Below are 17,987 nucleotides of genomic sequence, written 5' to 3'. Positions count from 1 at the left end.
TGTAAAACTCATATTCATCAAGATCAATCAAGCATGAAGTACGGTATTAAGTCCATAGAGAAGGCCCAAACCTGGGTAAACATTTTGTCCCCCACCTCCTATTACCATTAGCCTTAGACACACAGTTCGGGACCCCCTACCCGAGATCCGCCAGTTTTGACACCGACATTGGTGCTTTCATTGAGAGTTCCGCTGCATCGTCGAAGATAGGCTTGATGGCTCCATCAATCATCTACAACAATGCAGTCCAGGGGGAAACCATCCTCCCCGGACAGATCTTCGTATTCGGCGGCTTCACACTGCGGGCCAACTCGTGTGACCATCTAGAGCAGATCAAGAGCTACGCCCCTGGCCATCAGGTCAGATTTGGAAGCCTAAATTTGGTGCCTGATATCCGCGAAGAACTGATCTTCGATGGATACGAAACCATGATGGTTGTCCTCGGCCACTACAATGAACTCGACCTAGATCTGTCATCTGGCCGCATACAGGAGATAGCACCTGTGACCGCCCTGGCCCTAGAGCCGGAGCGAACTGCTGCGTCCAAAGACGGGAAGCTCAACCCCGCCGCGGAGGACGCAAACTCAGCGGCGATCGAGTCGCACATAGACCCAACATCAGGTTGGGCTGGTGTTACCGGAACCCAGGACTCATCTCCAGACCGCAGGCATCCGCGTCTATCGAACCTGATTGGGCGCCGGTCTTGGAGTTCAGCTCGGCAGACATCTTCCGGCACTCGCCTTTTGGCAACGTGTTAAATTCACTGAAATCCCTCTCCCTATGAGGGGATTTTCGGCCGAACTATGTCCGGTTCGAATGGGAAGCGGACAACTCGGAACTTTGTTTCCCACACACCACCCACTTTGTAGCCACAGTCGATGACTTAACCGTCATGCTTGATTACAATTTCAAAGACATCGACGGTATGGACGACGATGCCGGAGAGGAGCAAGAACCACTGCCTACAGGGCGTTGGACGACCACCTCCTCATACGACATATACATGGTGGATACACCCAAAGAAAATAATGGCGAGGATGAAAATCCAGTCGATGATAAACCTCCTAGGATACAGCCGAAGCGCCGATGTCGGCGGCGCCGCTCTAAGCCACGCCGTACTAAAAAACAGCAATACCGTCACAGAAGAGGATAACACTCCGGACGGTGCCGAAAACAATGAAGACCCCGTTGAGCCGACCTCCGAACAGGAGGAATGGGATGATGGGCGAATCAGCCCTGGCGAACAGGCCATCAACAAAGACTCAGAGGATAGCAACTACCTTCCGCTCTCAGAAGACGAGGTTAGCCTCGGTGACGAAGATTTCATCATGCCTAAAGAGCCCGCCGAACAGGAACGCTTTCAGCGTCAGCTCATTGCCACTGCAAGAAGCCTAAAAAAGAAGCAGCAACAGCTTCAAGCTGATTAAGATCTGCTCAATGAAAGATGGATTGATGTCCTGGCAGCCGAGGAATACGGCCTTGAGTGCCCAACCAAAAGCTACGCGAAGCGCAAACTGTTACCATAGTTCGATGACGAGGCGCTGGAGCCTGTCCTACCAAGGTACAATGTGGCTGACCGACCACCACATGGCCGGGATAAAGCGGCACCTCGAAACGACCCCCAGCTTGCACTGCCTCGCCGAACTAACAGAAATACACTAGCCCGGGGATATACACATGACCTGCGGCATGATTTGGAAAACAGAGCAGGTCAGACAAGATCGATCTACGGATCACAGGGGCATGCCCCGATGCGCGATGACTGCCATCTGGCTGAACGTGACAAACATAACCACGTCCGGGTTGAAAACCGCAGACGAGCTCCATCCGAGCTACGTCACGACTTGGCCCGATATAGAGGTTCTGCACACCCCCTTTACTTCACTGACGAAGTAATGGGACATGATTTCCCAGAAGGGTTTAAACCCATAAACATCGAATCATACGATGGCACAACAGACACCGCGGTGTGGATTGAGGATTTTCTTCTCCACATTCATATGTCCGGCGGCGATGATCTTCATGCCATCAAATACCTCCCGCTCAAACTCAAGGGACCAGCTAGGTACTGGTTAAACAGCCTACCAGAAAACTCCATCAACAGCCGGGAGGCATTAGAGGGCGCCTTCCTCGACAACTTCCAAGGCACATATGTCCAACCTCTGGATGCCGATGACCTAAGTGATATAATCCAACAACCCGAGAGTCGGCCATGAAATTCTGGACTCGGTTCCTAACTAAAAAGAACCAGATCGTCGACTGTCCGGACACCGAAGCCCTAGCGGCCTTTAAGCAGAGCATCCGCGACGAATGGTTGGCCAGACACCTCGGCCAGGAAAAATCAAAGTCCATGTCAGCCCTTACGGCACTCATGACCCGCTTTTGTGTGGGCGAAGACACCTGGCTAGCCCGTAGCAACAACAATACAAGCGAACCCGGCACTTCTAAAGCCAGAAACAGCAACGGCAAGCCCCAACGCAATAGACATAAGCGTCAAAACAATGGTGATAGTACAGAAGACACGATGTTCAACACCGGATTTAGTGGCTCTAAGTCCAGTCAACGGAGGAAGCCATTTAAAAGGAACAATCCGGGCCCGTCCAGTCTGGACCGCATACTCGATCGACCATGCCAAATACATGGCACTCCTGATAAACCAGCCAATCATACCAACAGGGAATGTTGGGTCTTCAAATAGGCCGGAAAGTTAAATGCCGAGAATATGGAGAAAGGGTCGCAAAGCAATGATGATGACAAGGAACCCCAACCACCGAACACAGGGGGACATAAGAAATATCCCCCACCCCAAGTCAAAACGGTGAACATGATATACGCCACCCATATCCCCAAGAGGGAGCGAAAGCGCGCACTCAGGGACATCTACGCGATGGAACCAGTTGCCCCAAAGTTCAACCCATGGTCCTCCTATCCGATCACCTTCGATCGCAGGGACCATCGACCAGCATCCATCATGGCGGTTCAGCCGCACTGGTCCTTGACCCAATCATTGATGGATTCCACCTTACGCGAGTCCTCATGGATGGTGGCAGCAGCCTGAACCTGCTTTATCAGGACACAGTGTGCAAAAGGGGTATCGATCTGTCAAGGATCAAGCCCACAAAAACCACCTTTAAAGGTGTCATACCAGGTGTAGAGGCCTGTTGTACGGGCTTAATCACACTGGAAGTGGTCTTCGGATCCCCGGATAATTTCCGAAGCGAAGAGTTAATCTTCGATATCGTCCCTTTCCGTAGTAGTTATCATGCACTGCTTGGACGAACCGCACTCGCTAAATTCAATGGGATGCCGCACTACGCCTACCTCAAGCTCAAGATGCCCGGACCACGTGGTGTCATAACAGTCAACAGAAATATGGAGCGCTCCCTCCGTACCGAGGAGCACACTGCAGCCCTTGCAATAGAAGCACATAGTAGCCTTTTTAGGCAGAACCTCAATTCGGCAGTTGACGGAGTCCTGGATTAAGGGGTCCTCGAACAGCCGGACTATATACTTTGGCCGGACTGTTGGACCATGAAGATACAAGATTGAAGACTTCGTCCCGTGTCCGGATGGGACTCTCCTTTGCGTGGAAGGCAAGCTTGGCAGTTCGGATATGTAGATCTCTTTCTCTGTAACCAACTATGTGTAACCCTAGCCCCCTCCGGTGTCTATATAAACCGGAGGGTTTAGTCCGTAGAAAGAGGACAATCATAATCATAGGCTAGCTTCCAGGGTTTAGCCTCTACGATCTCGTGGTAGATCAAGTCTTGTAATACTCATATCATTAAGATCAATCAAGCAGGAAGTAGGGTATTACCTCCATCGAGAGGGCTCGAACCTGGGTAAAACATCCGTGTCCCCTGCCTCCTGTTACCATTAGCCTTAGACGCATAGTTTGGGACCCCCTACCCGAGATCCGCCGGTTTTGACACCGACATTGGTGCTTTCATTGAGAGTTCCACTGTGCCGTCCCGATAAGGCTTGATCGCTCGCCTCGTTGTCAAGGACAACATCACCTCCGGAGGATCCCTGGCTGTAGGCCAAACTCTTCGGCTGGGCGGTTTCGTCATGGCCGCCCGTTCGGCCGCCGCGCCGACGATGATTTCTCAGGTCATCAAAAACAACCTCCGCGTCAGCCCGAAATTCACCAAGCAGATGGATCCAATGGAGCTCTCCTCCCTAAACGAGCTCTTGGATCGCATCGCCGCCCTGGGAGTCGCAACAGATTATGATCAGATCGGGCTTAAACCCGACCTAAGGGAGATTAACTCTCCGCCTGTCACCCATCAGATAGCGGTGGTGGAGGAACAAAACGGCAATTCCTCCTCTATTTTGAGGACAAACTATGTCCGGATTCTCGAGCTCTCTGAGCCGGATACTCGTCTACGGGAGGACGTGGCCCAAGCTCCGAACTTAGAATTGGGCAACGGGCCACAAATATTGGGCAATATCCTGGAGCCCGAGCTACCAAGCTCCGGAGCTCCTTCGCCCCTGGGTTCCAGATTGGGTCAGGATGTGGACTTAATTGCACCCACCCACCCAGACACAAGTGATCTTTCCCACATCAGGCAAGAGCCCCAAGAGACAGTACACCACTTCTGGGCCAGATTCCTCCTTGTAATGAGCATGGTTAAGGACTGTCACGAGGAAGACGCAATCTCATTCTTTTGCAAAAATTGCACGGACAAGGGAATTCTCAATTCCATAAGTCGCCGCGACATAGCACACTTTGCCGACGTGGCGGCCATAGTACAGAAGTACTGCGCGATGGAAAGCGCCTAGAAGACCCAAACAAAATTCTGGGATCCTCCGGCCCTAACTAAACCCCTTGTCCGAACTAAAAGGGCGCGCTCTCGCAAGTCACCCAACCCAATTACAAAGAAGCCAAAGCGCTCTATAGGGCGTGGAACCACACTGGAGGGATGGCTCAATAGGCCATGAAAAATACACAGCACACCGGACACCATACCAACACACAGCCTTAGAGCATGTTGGATACTCCGGCAGGTGGCCAAGAGCGGAGAGGACCTTCTCGTCAACAATACCGCAGAGCACCATCCCGCAGAAAATAACAATACAATACTGACCATCTTCGAGACTTTCGCCTCAAACAACAGGCACAAGCGAGCGCTCCGCAGCCTCGCCGAAGTCTGCCATGTCGCAGCAATAAACCCGTGGAATGATATGGCCATAACCTTCAACGCCAGCGACGAACCTCAATTTCGAAGAGTCCGAGCACCAGCCGCTTTGGTCCTTAGTCCAATCGTCGATGGATTTTGGCTTACTAAAGTGCTCATGGACGGCGGCAGCGGATTAAACCTCATCTATGAGGAAACTCTCAACAAAATGGAAATTAAGAGACGCATTGAGCAAAGCAACACGACCTTCAGAGGAATCATCCCTAGCCGGGAGGAGTGATGCGCAGGGAAAATCACACCGGATGTGGTATTCGACACCCCGGAGAATTATAGGTCCGAAGGAATCAGATTCCAAGTGGCCCCGTTTAGCAGTGGATACCACGCCCTCTTGGGACGAGACGCATTCACAAGCTTCCAAGCTATAACCCATTATGGGTACATGAAGCTCAAGATGCCAGGGCCCAATGGAATCATTACTCTAGCCAGTGATCCGGACATAGCACTCCGTGCCGAAAATAAAACTCCCGCACTAGCCCTAGAGGCATTAGCCGTAGCCCTCGCGGACGAAGAGTTAACTGCGCTGCGCTCCGGAGTAGATAGGGACGATGTGATACTCGACGAACGACCCAAGTCCACCTCTTTTAAACCAACATACGAAAGTCAAATTTTAGGTCCACCCAACGGACCCCACAAAAATAGCATCAATTGGGGCACAACTGAACCCCACAATAGACGCTGCACTACGAGAGTTCTTGCGCGAGAATTGGGACATTTTCGCCTGGCATCCTTCAGACATGCCAGGTATCCCACGCAGGCTGGCCGAACATAGCCTGAACATACTAAAGGGATACAAGCCGGTCAAGCAGACTCTTCGGCGCTTTCCAGAACCCAAGCGACAAGCCATGGGAGAAGAGCTAGCCAATCTACTTGAATCCGGATTCATCAGAGAAATAAAACATCCGTACTGGCTAGCAAACCTGGTGATGGTACCAAACAAGGACAAATCCTGGCGCCTATGGATCGATTTCAAAGACCTTAATAAGGCTTGACCTAAGGATCCCTTTCCCCTCCCCCGCATTGATCAAATTATCGATGCTACTGCAGGACACGATTCTTTGTGTTTCCTCGACGCATACTCTGGATACCATCAAATCAAGATGGTGGAGTCTGATCAAGCCGCAACGGCATTTATCACTCCATACGGTCCCTTCTGTTTTAACACCATGCCTTTCGGGCTCAAAAACGCCGGTGCAACCTATCAGCGCATGATTCAGACATGCCTGGAAACACAAATCGGCAAAACAGTGGAGGCTTACGTAGACGATGTGGTCATCAAAACCAGACACGTCGAATCATTAATAGATGACTTGAGGCTTACGTTTGACAATCTCCAAACATACGACATCAAGCTCAAGCCGGAAAAATGCGTTTTTGGCGTACCAGCCGGAAAACTCTTGGGATTTATTGTTTCCAATAGAGGAATCGAAGAAAATCCGGCTAAAATCCTTGCTATGTAATAGTTGGCTACCCCAACAGACCTCAAGCAAATCCAAAAACTAACTGGATGTGTGGCCGCCCTAAGCCGCTTTATCTCCCGATTAGCAGAAAAGGCACTACCTCTTTACCGCCTTCTTCGATGCACCGAACACTTCGAGTGGACGGATGCGGCTACGGCTGGGCTGGAGGAAATAAAAGCCCTCTTGGCCACCAATCCAATTCTGGCAGCGCCAAATGTCGTCGAACCCATGCTGCTATACATAGCTGCAGCACACCAGGTTGTAAGCGCAGTGCTCGTCGTCGAACGAGAGATAGATGGACATAAATTCCCATTACAAAAGCCGGTATACTACGTATCCACTGTCCTCACTCCATGCAAGTCACGGTACCCACATTATCAAAAGATAGCATACGCGGTCTTCATGGCATCCCGAAAACTACGACACTAATTTCAAGAGTGTTCAATCACGGTGGTCTACGAAGTACCACTCAATGACATAATAAATAACCGCGATTCCACGGGCCGGATTGTGAAATGGGCTATCGAGCTCCTCCCGTCCGACATAACATACAAACCACGATGGGCCATTAAGTCGCAGGTACTGGCTGACTTCATCGCCGAATGGACAGAAGCCGAACTCCCTAAAGAGTATGACGCGTACTCCAATTGGATCATGCACTTTGATGGCTCTAAGATGCTAGCTGGTCTAGGGGCTGGCGTCGTCTTGACGTCCCCCCACCGAAGATACAGTCCAATACATACTACAAATACTTTACACAGATTCCAACAATGCAGCTGAGTATGAGGCATTGCTGCACGGTCTTCGGATGGCGGTCTCCATGGGCATTCAACATCTAGAAGTACGTGGGGACTCAAATCTCGCAATATCTCAAATAAATGGAGACTTTGATGCCAAGGACCCGAAAATGGCGGCCTACCGCAATGCCGTTCTCAAAATGTCAGCTTGATTCAAGGGGCTCGAATTCCACCATGTGGTTCAAGAAAACAATCAAGCGGCGGATATCCTAGCCCGCATCGGCGCTAAACGTGACCCCGTCCCACCAAATATTTTTTTGGAAAGGCTGTTCACTCCATCCGTGGTATGGGAAGTGGAGTCCGGCAATACTAGTCCGGATCCGCACACAACCCCAGATCCTGAACAATCTGACATAATCGGAGGCTCCGCCACCGAAATCACACCTTCGGCCCATGTGATTATGGCGGTCATCGCCCCGTAGACAGAACCCTTCCTAGCTTACTTAAATAGGCAGGAACTCCCGGAGGACCAAAATGACGCACGTTGCATTGTGCGGCGCTCTAAAGCCTACAAAGTCCACGAGGGAGAGCTTTATAAGAAAAGCGCGACAGGAGTGCTCCAAAGGTGCATTTCTAAAGAGGAAGGGCGGCAGCTCTTGGCTGAAATTCATGTCAGACTCGGTGGCCACCATGCCGCAGCCCAAGCACTCGTAAGCAAGGCCTTCCGTACAGGTTTCTACAGGTCGACAGACCGGGCAGACGCAGAAAACCTTGTCCAACAGTGCGTCTGTTGCCAGCTTTTTGCAAATCAAAGCCATATGCCACCCACCGCCCTCCAAACAATCCCCATAACTTGGCCCTTTGCGGTCTAGGGGCTCGATATGGTTGGACCCCTTAAAGGAGGAAGCCATAAGAAGAAATACTTGTTGGTCATGGTCGAAAAATTCACCAAATGGATAGAATCCAAACCAGTTAAAACGGCCGAATCCGGACCAGTGATAGACTTTATATCCGGGGTCGTACACCGCTATGGTGTCCCCCACAGCATCATCACCGATAACGGCTCAAACTTTACAGTCGAAGAGGTGAAAACCTATTGCAGCAAAATGGGCATAAAACTTGATTACGCCTCTATCTATCACCCCCAAACAAACGGTCAAGTCGAACAAGCGAACGGTCTTATTATGAGCGGCATTAAACCCAGACTAGTGCGATCCTTGAAGGAATCAGATACGCACTGGGTCGAGGAGCTTGACTCCGTATTATGGGGGCTACGGACCATGCCAAATCGCACAACCGGATACACACCGTTTTTATGGTATACGGCACAGAGGCAGTGCTACCCTGCGATATCATCCATGATTCACCTAGAGTGCGCATGTACGAAGAGAGAGAAGCCGATCTAGATCGGCAGGACAACTTAGATGCCCTGGAGGAGGAGCGTGACATCGCGAAGGCCCGTTCCACATTCTATCAATAGCAGGCTCGAAGGTATCAAAGCAGAGAAGTGCAGGCCAAAACTTATAACATTGGCGAACTCGTTTTGCGACTACCAGAGAAGAAAAAGGACAAGCTCAAGCCCAAGTTTGAGGGCCCCTTCATCATTGACAAGGTTCTCACTGGAGGTGCGTACCGTCTGCGTGATGCATCGGACAATCGACTCGAGCCAAACCCATGGAAGGCGGCCAGACTCCGAAGATTCTACGCCTAGTGCTGAACTCCGTGTTTGTCTCCTTACCTCCATCTTCCTTTTTAAATTATATCCTCTCTCTCTTCCCCTTTTACATTTATAGCCTTAAAAGCTTCAAGTATGCTTTGATCGCACACTCTGGCCGCGCTATGTGCGCTCAATATACCTGGGGGCTTCTTACACAGAAGCTTAATTGCCTTCTAGGCTTTATGCCCACCACATATGCGTCACTTCTCCGTATGTGCCTTTTTTCACCACTATATGCATCGATATGACTTAAGTTTTGGCCAAGCTGGGTTGCCTAGCTCTTGTGTTTATGCACTACGTACCCGTTAATTCGGCTAGGGCATAAGGGGAGCACCTCTGCGATTGTTACTGCCGGGTCAGCCGGATGTGTACCTCAGACTGGGTGAAGCCGAAAGCTAGCATTCTTAAGGGAATATTCGGTCGGTGAACAAAAGATGTATTTTGCCTATTACAAAAATGCCCCAGATGCTTATATCCTGCGTAAATTTTCGCAGTTCGGACATGCACATCAATGCATGCACACCCAGGGAAAGGAACCCTTAACGGAACTATTCTCCCTGGAAGATGTTTCTTACTACCCATGTAATATAACATAACTAGTTGGGTACTTGTCTGCTCAAGCACGTATGACCCCTATGCCTGGTTTCCACGCGCGCCCCAGTTTTCACCTAACCGAGCGGGTATTCAGATACACTCCGGACTGTCGGGTCCAGAGGTTGAAGCGAAAAGGTCGGCCAAGACAAATGATTTACAATCCGGCTAGGGACACATTGTGTCCTTCGAAGTACAACGTCACTTAGACTGACTAAATTCTTCTTCTATACCATCCAACAGGCTGTCTAGCCTACAATCCAATTGGGAATACTTAGCGGCTAATGCTACTTGGTCATACACCAGATGTATAGGGATCTCCTTCCCATCTGACCCTACAGGTCCGACCTCGGCAATGTGGTTCGGGTCAGCCTTGGTGTATCGCGTCTTCACCATGGCCCAGGCTTCCCTTGCGCCTTGTCGGCAGGCCGATATCTTCCATAATTGGAAGCACTGCTGCGCTCCCTTGATCATCTCCGCAAGCTCCCCCATGCCTCCTGACAGGGAGGCGGATGGCCACAAGGCTTGGGCAATGCCCCGCATCACCTGCCAAACTTGTTCGTGCAGTTGTGAGAGCTCCGGCAGAAGATCGCCCGCAGATCCGGGCATCTCCTCCTCGGGACGACCCGTCAGCATGCCTACAGACATAATTCTATTAGCACGCTTCTTCGCCGAACTTTATAGTGGTTCGTCAGAGCACTTACTGAATATGCTGCGCCGCAGCCTCTTATTCTCCTTTATGGAGTCACCAAGGTGGGCCCGAACATCCTTTAATTCGACGTCCAGTTGGATGTTCGCGTCCTGGAGAGTATTTTTCTCCTTTATAAACTTTGTAAGCACACGCTGGCCAGCCTTCAGCTATTGCTGAACATGTTGCTCATCCTCCGGTATGATCTCCGGATTGCCTCCAGGATTGTCTGCAGATTCTATTGTTAGAATCGCATTCATGCCGAATACTTAACTGGTACATGCCATGACATTATTTTCGCTTAAAGCAAATATTACCAGATGGGGCCCTCGTAGACTCCTCCATCACAGCAATTGCGGCCCGCAGTTGGGCCTTGCACTCCTCCAGCTCTTTGTATAGCTGGGTATTCTTCTCTGTATGAACCTATGCACACGATGATCGTTAAATCAGTTGTGCCAACTGTTTCAAGTCTCAGGGGCTACTGATATACATGCTTATCAAATTATCATACCCGTATATCCTTTACGTACCGGTCTATGGCCCTGGCGAGGCCACCTTGAGAAGCCCGGATGTACGCGTCCCCTGAGTTGAAGGCATCGAACGCCTCCTCAGAACAATTAGGGTCGTGTAGTGCAGCCCGATGACGCTTATGATTCATGGCTCTCTCCACTTTGGAGTTTGTAGCAGAAAATCTATCCACATCCTCTGTTGGAGGATCGTCCGTGTTGACCTCCGCCCTTGAGTCCGGCCTTGGAGTCCGGTTGGTGGAGGCATGACCGGCAGGCTCTCCGGATATAGTCCGGTGAGCACTTTTTCTGTCAGAAGATAGTGGACATTGTTATGTCTTAACAATGATAAATTCATGGCAGGTCTTTTTTAACATACCTTTGCAACGGCATCTCGGTCCTGACCGCCTTCCTTTTAAGCCTACCCGACTTCGGTGCCCCTTGTTGGCGAGTCGCTGCAGGTTCAGCTTGGCACCCCGATAGCCTTCCCTGTAAGACACGATACATGTGCGGTGGGTGAAGTGTACATAGGGAATCCTTTTTTGGAAGTTGGGACTCTGGCTTTACTTACCTGGGATGCAGGGAGTAGGCCAGGATAATCAGCTATGATGGCCACCATTACACCATCACAACTTAACGGATAAAATGTCCTGTCAACAAGCTCCACAAATGTGTCCGAATCTTCTTCGAGTCCGGGGTCAAGAGCCCGGTTGGGGTCCTCTGGTTGAGGGGATGGGCTGTGAACATTCTTCATGGCTCTGTGCAGTTCCTGCTATGAATCGACGAAGTAAACACCTACGCTAAAAATGTGGGGAAGACTGGAATAAAAGATAGCGGCTCACCCAGCTTGGGGGGTTGTACATGGAGAATCCATTCGGTGGCTTGATATGGATGAACTCCTCCACTTCTCCTTTGTACAAATCAGACAGCATCTTCGCCAGAGCGGTGGGAGAGTCCAGGCCTTTATGGCCGCAGCGGGTGGCATCGTCGTCTCCATTGAAGTGCCACATGGGTTTTCCTCGATATTGAAGTGGCTGCACTCCCCGCATTATACATATGGACATAACTTCAATTATTGTCAGTCCTGATTTGGCCATCGTATTTATCCTGTCCATTAGGAAGAGGATCTCTCTGTTATCTTCCTCCTGGGGGCTCCTGGGGCGCCAGCTGTGGCGTTTCTTCAAAGGGGCATTTACAAATTCGGGAAGGCCCTTCCGAACAGGGTCCGGAAGAGGGACGTCCTCCACGTAGAACCATTCCGAGGGCCAGTCTTCGGATGTCTTCTTCGGGGTGCCGGATAGATATCCGGACCCGGCAATGTGCCATATTTCGGCTCCGCCCACTTGATATACCGACCCCTCTTCCACAGCTCGAAATAAGCTTCGCAACCCACAAAAAGCTTGCAGAAGGCAACGTAGCCTGCGATATGCAGTATGGAGGCTGGGGTAAAGTTATGCAGCTGGAGGCCGTAGAACTCCAGGAGCCCGCGGAGGAAGGGATGGATTGGAAATCCGAGCCCCCTTAGCAAGTAGGGGACAAAGCATACCCGCTCTCCTTTGGATGGGTTTGGAAAGCTCTCCGCTTGCTCCCCGCCATTATAAGTGACTAGTCCAGCTCGGACGGGGACCATGTATGCAGGTGGGAGAAACCCATTGGTCTGCAACTCTACTAGTCGGCTGTGGGGAACATAACATCTCTCCCAATCGCCTGTCCTAGTGCTATGGGAGCAAGAGGAGGAACCGCGACGACCGGCCATGGTGGTATGGATTTTTCCGGGCGCGCTCTGATGAATACTCGCTGGGAGGAGATGGTGTGATTTGGATCTGAGAATCCCCATCTCTTTTATAGATGATTTACTCGCATGGTTGGGGTGGCAAATGTAAAAATGCCTCGACTTCTCGCATTCGCTCGACATGTGGAGACAACCATTATTAAAGCACATAAGCCAAGGACCGCGACATTGATGAGGAGCCGGATACTGCTCGTTACAACAATGCTCTGGAGGATTTGGAGAAGAACCCACCTTGCAAAGCCGAAGATGATCTGCGCACCGGACTCATCGTCATTGAAGCCTGGTTTGGGGGCTACTGAGGGAGTCCTGGATTAAGGGGTCCTCGGATAGCAGGACTATATACTTTGGCCGGACTGTTGGACCATGAATATAAAAGATTGAAGACTTTGTCCCGTGTCCTGATGGGACTCTCCTTTGCGTGGAAGGCAAGCTTGGCAGTTCGGATAGGTAGATCCCTTTCTCTGTAACCGACTATGTGTAACCCTACCCCCCTCCGGTGTGTATATAAACCGGAGGGTTTAGTCCGTAGAAAGAGGACAATCATAATCATAGGCTAGCTTCTAGGGTTTAGACTCTACGATCTTGTGGTAGATCAACTCTTGTAATACTCATATCATCAAGATCAATCAAGCAGGAAGTAGGGTATTACCTCCGTCGAGAGGGCCCGAACCTGGGTAAAACATCGTGTCCCCTGCCTCCTGTTACCATTAGCCTTAGACGCACAGTTTGGGACCCCCTACCCAAGATCCGCCGGTTTTGACACCGACAGCAGTAAAGCCCCCGGACACCATCAAGCAAGTCCATACTACTCTGCGGCAAGACGGTCCAGTTCATCTAGAGCTTGACTATCAATCCGGCCTCCATCCCAGTCCCGATCAAGCGGTGACATTGGCGCCGCGCGTACATAACTACACACTCAAAATACCATGGGCACGGTCGAAGGCATAGCTATACCAAGATCCATAATGCTGCTCAACCTCCCCTGGATCCACATACCTTCACTTTTTTCTTTTTCATTTCATGTTTTTCTCTACTTGACGCTTTTTCTGATAACCTGATAATCGGACCCATCAGCAGATGGATACACCAAGGATGCAAGGAGCTTTGACGTACAAAGGGAATCCCCAAGTGGTATCTGCTAATGATCGTTATACCTGTTTTACATACCCGCACGCAGCTCGCTCTTGGTCATGGCATGTTAAATAGCCTTACTTTCTTATCGCATTACTTGTACAAGTATGCCTTGACGTATTAATCAAGTTACAATGGAAAATAATTTGCAGCGTCAGATTATTACTTGATTTTTTTCCTTGTCTTTGTATTTTTTATCAATTGCACCCATACACTCTGGTATGCATTACTTCTCCAGGGGCTTTATCGCGCCCGGCAAGACGACAATAAAGTCTGAACACTTTTACAGTATAGTTCGGCACCCCAAACTTATAGCACTATAGGCATCGGCTCCGAATCATGTCTTTGGTCAATAGTTGGGTTTCCCGGCTCCTGTGCTTACTTACCTCACGTTCCGCTATATATACTAGGGTAATAAAGGGAGAACTACTGCGATTGTGTCCCGATTCTTCCGGACGAGCACCTCAGTAGAGAAAGCCGAAAACTGACTATCATGATGCGGCAAGAGCTGGTCAGCTGTTCGAGAGGTTTTCAAATCCTTAGAGATTTTTTCTGCTTCATGCAAGGAATCTGTTTTTATCCGATTAGGCGTGTATAGCGCCTCAATTTCGGTCTTCCGAATACCAGGGGATTCGCCAAAATTTTCATTGTCAAACTCCTATGGCTAAGTGAGGGTGATAAAGACATATAGTCCGATTGCCTTGTTCATTGCGTTAAACACCTCCTTTAAGGACCAAAATTTGGAGTAAAGAGTGTTTATATTTATCCCGAACACTCCCGTACTATCTACGTGGGGGCAGAAGCCGACGACTGGCCAACTCTCAGATTTCATAAACGGCCGCACAGGAGGTAAAATTTTAAGACAAACAAGCATTATATTACATAAAGATCTTGTTTCACTACAGGATAGGATAACATGAATGTTTTCACGGGAATATGATATCCTTGGCACATTGCTCCGCCACAAGGCGAGATCCCTCCAGGACACTGTCAAAATAAATCTCGGGTCGGCGGTGCTCCTTGCCCTCAGGCGTCCCCTCGGTCATTAGCTTCTTGGCATCCATCTTCGCCTAGTGCACCTTGGCACGGGCAAAGGTCATCCGTGCACCTTCGATACATACCGACCGCTTGATGGCTTCAAGCCGCGGGCAGGCACTCACAAGCCGCTTGACTTGTCTGAAGTAGCTGTTGGGCATCGGCTCGGCAGGCCATAGCCGGACTATTAAGTCCTTCATGGCTAGTTCGGCCGCCTTATGCAGCTCGACGAGCTATTTCAGTTGGTCGCTAAAGGGCACCGGAAGTTCTGGCCCAAGGTATTGAGACTAGAACAGCTTCTCCATAGACCTCCCTTCTTCGGCTCGATAAAATTCTGCAGCATCTGATATGTTGCACGGCAGATCTGTAAACACCCCTGGAGAGCTCCAAACCGGTAAGTAATAGGAATGTTTCCTTCACATATCTGATTTGCATAATGAAAGCCTTACCCGCTGTAATTTTCTTGGCCGTCTGGATCTCCTGGAGGGCACCCTGGGCTTCGGCTTGGGCGTCTTGCGTGCTCTGGCGGGCCTTGGCAAGTTCGGACTCTTGAATCTTCGAATCACACTCCAAGGACTCGTATTTCTTGACGGCATCCTGGAGCTCTTGTTGGATTTCGCTGACCCGGGCCTCTTGCTTTTTGCGTGCGGCGAGTTCCTTGGTCGCTTTGTCCTCGGCCTCGGCTAACGCCTTCTTGAGGGCCGCCACCTCGGTCGTGGCCCCTAATAAAGCTCATGACACTTTAGTCAACACGAACCATTTATCCTTCCTAAAATATACACGCAGGTTAAATACATACCTTTGCTTTCCTCCAGCTGCTTCTTCAAGAGGCCGAGCTCTTGCTCGGCCTGCTCCAAGTTTTGCTTCAGTCCGGAGACCTCCGCAGTATGAGTGGTAGAAGCTAACAGCGATGCTTGCTTATTCACATAGTATGTTAGACTCCTACGAAAATTATTTTGATCCTCTGTTTAGCTTTTCTTTCCGAACACCGAACAGAGCATCACGGGCTACTGTCTACACTGTGATATTCTTTTACAATTACATTACTTACCTCAAAGCTTGTTAGAAGGCTAGTATAGGCCTCGGCCAGTCTTCTTTTGGCAGACTGAACCTTCTCAATCACCGCACTCATAAGAGTATGGTGTTCTTCCACAACAGAAGCGCATTGCAGCGCTTCCAGTAATCTAATTGGTGCCTCTGGATGGACAGAGGTCATCGGTGGAGTTGGATCGCCCCCCTCGTTCAAAAGAGGTGGCCTGCCTGAATCTGGAGCCACTTGGATCTCCAGAACTGTGTTTGGCTGGGGGCCGAATTGGATATGGCCCCCATCATTGGTGTCCACAGGGGTCTGTCCCCCCATGTGTTCGGCAATCGGGGCACCACCGGGACGGCCTCCTGATCCTCTCCTTGGCCGGGGATCCTTCGAGACAACACCTCAGTGTTGTTCGCGGCCTTGGGGAAAGAGGCCGCCGGAAGGGACTCGCTGTTCATCGCCGACGGGCCTAACGATCCCTTGGAAGAGGAGGACAACGCGATGTTGGACTGGGCTGGATTGCAAATGCATGATCCAGCACATTATAAACAATAAAGTAAAAATGCCAGATATATTACTGTGTCCGGACACTTACGAGTCGGCCAGGGGCTTGACCCTAGGCTCTTACTCCCCGCCGCTATTGGTGGCCGCTGCAGAGTTGTCCGGAAGGGAAGTTTTCCCCTTCTTGGATGCCTCGTCCTCCCCACGGTTGGAGGCCTTCCTATTCTTCCCCCCCCCCCCGGTAGGGGGGTGGATTTCTTCGTCCTTCTCCTCCTCATCGTCTTCGGTGGAGGAGTGCGTCTCGGCGTCTTCGGATGTCACGTCCGAAGTACCCTTGCGACGCAGACCACTTCTGGTCCCCGGGGCCTTCTTCTTGGCCTCCTTCTCCGGCACCTCATAAGGCGCCGGAAACAACATCTTCATCAAAAGGGGCGTTTCTGGATCTTCGGGCAGCGGAGCCGGACAGTTAATCTACTCCGCTATCTCTACCTAGGCCTGAAAAATTGGTAGGGAGGCTTAGATTCCTCCCTCAGATATGCCAGTAAAAGATGTACCTTGAAAACATGAAAGAACTTACCGGATTAGCCCGCGTTTTGAGCTAAGCCCACGGTCCTCGGTCGTGGGCGGTGGTACCTCGACGGCCTTGAAGAGCACCTTCCAGAAGTCTTCGTGCGTCATGCCAAAGAGCTGCAGCAGCGTCTGGTGCTTGGCCGGGTCGAACTCCCACAAATTGCAAGTCCGGCGCTAGCACAAAAGGATCCGGCGGAAGAGCATAACCTGTACCACGTTGACGAGTTTGATTCTCTTCTTATCATGTCCTTGACACACGTCTGGAGCCCCGTCAGCTCGTCCGAAGAGCCCCATGCTAGGCCCTTCTCTTGCCAGGAGGTAAGCCACATTTGTACTCCGGATCAGAATTCGGGGGCCGCCGCCCAATTGGTGTCGCGCGACTCGTTGATGTAAAACCACCCCGATTGCCACCCCTTCACGGTCTCCACAAAGGAGCCTTCGGGCCAGACGACGTTGGGCATTTTACCCACCATGGCACCTCCGCACTCCGCTTGTTGGCCGCTCACCACCTTTGGCTTCACATTGAAAGTCTTCAGCCATAGGCTGAAGTGAGGTGGGATCCGGAGGAAGGCTTGCACACAAGAATAAATGCCGAGATGTTGAGGATGGAGTTGGGAGCCAAGTCATGGAAGTCTAGCCCGTAGTAAAACATCAGTCCGTGGACAAACGGGTGGAGAGGGAATCCCAGCCCATGGACGTAGTGTGTGAGAAACACAACCCTCTCATGGGGCTCTAGGGTAGGGACGATCTATCCCTTAGCCATAAGTCGATGTTGTTGTTGTTGTTGTTGTTGTTGTTGTTGTTGTTGTTGTTGTTGTTGTTGTTGTTGTTGTTGTTGTTGTTGTTGTTGTTGTTGTTGTTGTTGTTGTTGTTGTTGTTGTTGTTGTTGTTGTTGTTGTTGTTGTTGTTGTTGTTGTTGTTGTTGTTGTTGTTGTTGTTGTTGTTGTTGTTGTTGTTGTTGTTGTTGTTGTTGTTGTTGTTGTTGTTGTTGTTGTTGTTGTTGTTGTTGTTGTTGTTGTTGTTGTTGTTGT

The sequence above is a fragment of the Triticum dicoccoides genome, chromosome 4B, assembly GCF_002162155.2.
Source record: "Triticum dicoccoides isolate Atlit2015 ecotype Zavitan chromosome 4B, WEW_v2.0, whole genome shotgun sequence".
Taxonomy (NCBI): domain Eukaryota; kingdom Viridiplantae; phylum Streptophyta; class Magnoliopsida; order Poales; family Poaceae; genus Triticum; species Triticum dicoccoides.
The sequence above is the reverse complement of the archived record's forward strand: the minus strand, read 5'-3'. Positions refer to the sequence as shown.